Here is a 4,672-nt window from a genome sequence, read left to right as displayed (position 1 = left end):
GGGGGCAAAGGTCATTAAAATGCTGCTTTCCGCTGTCTAATACTGAACCGCGCGTTCCAATGTCTTTTTTTTTATTAAAGGAACAAAATACTGTTTTTCAAAGGTATGATTTTTGAATTTCTAACGGTTGGTCAGGACAAGGCGGTGAAGAGGACGAGGCGGTAGTGCGCATGAGCAGTGATCCCCCCGGGCTGGTTGCTGTGGTGACGGTCAGAGACAGACAGCTGCTGGAGATGGACGGGCTGTACCCGTCTGCAGAGGGAAAGAAAGTTAACTTCTCTCAGGTTCACGACTTCCCCAGCCCACCCCGAGTCGATAATTTCCGAAAACGATCGTCGAATGCCACCACTGACAACAACTATTGACGAGGAACTGAACTGCCCGTTTAAATATTGTGGTAAAAGACTCTTGTTCGTGTCCCTGTCTCTGAGTCTGGGTTCAAGTCCCACCTGCTCCAGAGGTGTCATAACATCCCTGAACAGGTTGATTATAAATATGCATAATTAGTGCAGTCGGGCGTTTGGTGGAATCCTTACTCCAAAAGCGCACCAGTAGTTTAACATCGAACAAATCAGCCTGTTTTGACTCCACAACTCCCAATCTACCTTTTTAAAATATTTCTCCCCTACATCACTGATGTTCCACCCATGCAGTATTTAATACCTACAAAAGATATCAACTTGCCAAGGCTCTGTCCACAGCACCTTCCAGATCAATGACACACACTGCCCAGTCAGGCCAAGAGACTCGAGCACCTGCAAGTTTCACATGATGCCGACTTGGTAAATATTTTGTTTCTGCATTGCCATTGCATCAACTTTCAGGAACTACTTCCCAAACAGCACTGTGGGTTCGCATAATACACATTATGATTGTTGTGTATTGGGAAGGTAACTCAACACCACATTCCAAAGGGTGTTTAGAGATGGGCAATAAATGCACAATTAATTGATCAAGAAAGGTGGGCTTTGAACACTACCAATGATTCAGCAACAACCTGGAGCTAAGATTATTGGCCCACAATAATAAAAACTATCTTTTGCACTGCACCCAGTGGTGATTAGGCATCCTTGATGCCATACTCTGTCAAATACTGCTGTCATCTCAAGGTTAGTCACTTTCACCGTGCCTCTGGAATCTAGCTCTCTTGCCTACCTTTTTACCAAGATTGTAATTGTAAAGTCTCTAGCCAGGAAGAAAGCAAATTCAGCATTTGGTCATTGCTAATTAAGTGAACTATTTGGAGGTATTGAAAACATCTGTATGAGACCAAAATGTTTATAATCTGTGTTCTTTGTTTATAAGAGCTTAACTTTTATTGATTTCAAAATTAATGGATTAAAATCACTTCATCACAATATTGTTAAATTTACATGATTTTAGACTGATGTGTGAATGTAATGTTAACTTGGCTTATTTTTATTATTCCATTGGATATGACTATCACTGACAAGGCCAGCATTTTGGTCTCCATTCCCTAATTGCTTTGGCAAGTGGTTGTCAGCTACCTTCTTGAAGCACTGCAGAGATCTCAATGCTGTTATGAAGGGAAGATATACTTTTAAAATCTCATTTTGTTCCTTTGTTTTATGTTCATGCTATACAGAAGCAATTAATATTTGTTTAACTATTTGGGAAAAGACAAAGGAAACAATTGAAGTTATACAGCATGGTTTAGGTTTCAATTAGTAACAAATTCCACAAGTTTGTCTAAATTTGATCCCATTAATTCAGGGCACTGACCCAGAACACACAGCAGCCTAAAATGTGGAAATAAATTGGCAATCAAGATTCTATTCAAATTTACTCCATTGTTAGTTACTCATTGTTTATTCCCGTTTTGTTCTGTGTTTATTCAGCACTATTAATGATGATGACTAGGATATATTTTCACTGTGCTATTTTGACTAATATCAAACTTGACTTTTCAGATGTGTCAATATGATGAGAAATACTGGGGAAATGGTTTGAAATCAATATTTGAGATAGAATGCTGGCCTTTCTATCAAGAGGACTATAGTACAGGATGCAGAAGTTATGCTGCAGCTGTACAAAATCCTGGTTAAACCCCACTTGGAGTACTGTAAGCAGATCTGGGTACCACACCTTTGAAAAGATATATTGACCTTGGAAGGTGTGCAGCGTAGGTTTACGAGAGTAATACCTGGACTTCAGGGGTTAAGTTATGAGGAAAGTGTATACAAACTAGGCCTATTTTCTCTAGAATTTAGAATGTTAAGGGTGATCTGATTGAAGTCTTAGAGATATATTATCAAAAGACTGGCTAGATAAAGATAATTTTTTTTCCACTGATTAGGGGACTCTAGAGCTTGGAGGCACAGTCTGAGAATTAGGACCGGACTATTTAGGTTAGGATTGCTACTCGACATACAGTGGTAGAGGTTTGGAACAGCAGTTGATGCTAGATCATTTGTTAGTTTTGAACCTAAGATAGATAAGTTCTTGTTAAGCAAAGGCTTAAGTTTTACCTTTTAAGGCTATAGACTTTCTCAGAGGTATATGGAGTTAGGCCACTGATCAGTAGTCATCCCATTAAATGGCATAACAGGCTTAAGGGGCTAAATGGGGCCTATCGAAGTGAATGTGTTCCTAATTAATAGTCTCATGGAAAAAAAAGGTTAATTAGGAAGATAAAGCAGGGATTTCTTAAGGGGAAATATTATTCAGCTAACTTGCCCGTGCCTTCGATGTTGTAACCTACTCCAGTCTCACAACCTCATGAGATACCTGTATTTGTTGGTTGCTTTTGTGCATATTCTGTTCTCTCCTTATTATTTCATTGTAGTTCTTTGCTGAATCCAAGTGCTCCCTATTGTCAGACTTCCTGCATTTTTGACAATTTTATAAGCAATCTCCTTTTATGTAAAACAATCCTTTGTTAGCCATTGTTGAATAACTTTTTTTCCAGTTGCAAATTTGTATCTTAAAGAATGTACATTTATTGTAAAACATTTTTTAATCCTTTAAGTACTGTCTACTATCATATCTAATTTTTTTCATTCGTTCATGGGATGACAGCACCTCTTTACTATTTTCAGAAAATTAGTTGAGTCATTGAGATAGATGAAGAGCCAAGATTGAAAATGGAGTGCAAGCTCAAGAGACTGAATGGCCTACTCCTCGTCCTTTTAATTACTCCATTATTAATGGCTATGGAATTCTCTTCTTGTATTTTCTATCTGCTACCCTTTTCTCCTTTTAAGATTTTCCTTAATACCAACTTCTTTGCAAGAATATCTTGTTTTCTGAGACAAAATCAGAAATTGCTGGTGAAACTCAGCAGGTCTGGCAGCGTCTACGGAGAGAATGCAGAGTTAATGTGTTAGCTTTGGGTTTTCCCACCCTGCCAAACAAAGAGTTAGCAGGCAATGCATCCCCACTGAGTTGACTGGAGGCATGTTTTCTCTAGATTTGGGCAGTCACCAATTCTAAGTACTGTAGCCAGGATGGAGGTAAGTATAAAATGTTGCAGCGTCATTGGCAGGAGATGCCCATGAATGGTGGAGGTGGGATCCCAATGGCAAAGTTAGGCAGGGTCAGAGCAACCAGAATTGGAGTGCAGACGTTGGTGTGTGGTGTTCCAATGTGGAAAGATATCTAGTCCTCATTTGTTATTCAAGTTCAGAGCATCATGGCCTGTCTGACTTCTCTCCGTATCCCTGATCTCCTCCAAACTTGATGCTGGGCAGGCCATAACAGTATGAGGAAGAGTATTGGAAAGACCATCTGAGGAACTTTACAAATTTTGCTCCCACTCACACCTAGCAGGCCACCAGTGAAGAACTGTGAAATTATGCCCAATGTATCCAAATTTGCTGATGATACAAAGCTATGGGCTAGGGAGAAACTACATTGTGAAGAGGTATAAAGAGCCTGCAAAGGGTTTATAGAAAGGTTTTTATATCAAGAAACCTTTGGATGCTCTTAATACTGCAATGGCTATGGGCCCTGACAACATATGGCAATTGTACTGAGGACATGTGTTCCTGAACATGCTGTGCCCCGAGGTAGGCTACTGTAGTACAGTTACATTTGACTGTGTGGAAAATTGCTCAGTTATGCCTTATACAGAGGAACCTCAATTATCTGAATGAGACAGGCGGGCAGTATTTAGTTCAGATAATTGATTATTTGGATAATCGATTTGACCTTAAACAAGGGAAGCCATACTGATCTAACGCTGTGCTCAATGGGAGAGTTTGTTTAAATCTATAATTTTGATGAGTCTGCTATTTAAACAAAATAATCTTTGCATTATGCATTTTGCAGATTAAATTGAGAAGGACTAAACCATTACTATCACATAACTATATGAAATCCCAGCATTAAGCAAGGTCCTGAACAGCTTCTACAATCATGAGCACTTGTCAGTTTCCGCTGAACTCAGTGTTGCGATAGAAAGACAGAAGCACTGCCTCACGCATGTGTTTACTTTCTCTGCCTTTTTTTTATGAACAGCCCGGTAAAGTGACGGGAACAAAGTGCTTACTTTTACAAAGGGCTATGTAACTAACCCTTACATAAAAAAAGCTGAAAATGTGTTGCTGGAAAAGCGCAGCAGGTCAGGCAGCTTCCAAGGAGCAGGAGATTCGACGTTTCGGGCATAAGCCCTTCTTTTGGGCTTATGCCCGAAACGTCGAATCTCCTGTTC

The sequence above is a fragment of the Hemiscyllium ocellatum genome, chromosome 9, assembly GCF_020745735.1.
Source record: "Hemiscyllium ocellatum isolate sHemOce1 chromosome 9, sHemOce1.pat.X.cur, whole genome shotgun sequence".
Classification (NCBI taxonomy): Eukaryota; Metazoa; Chordata; class Chondrichthyes; order Orectolobiformes; family Hemiscylliidae; genus Hemiscyllium; species Hemiscyllium ocellatum.
This window is presented reverse-complemented; position numbering follows the sequence as displayed.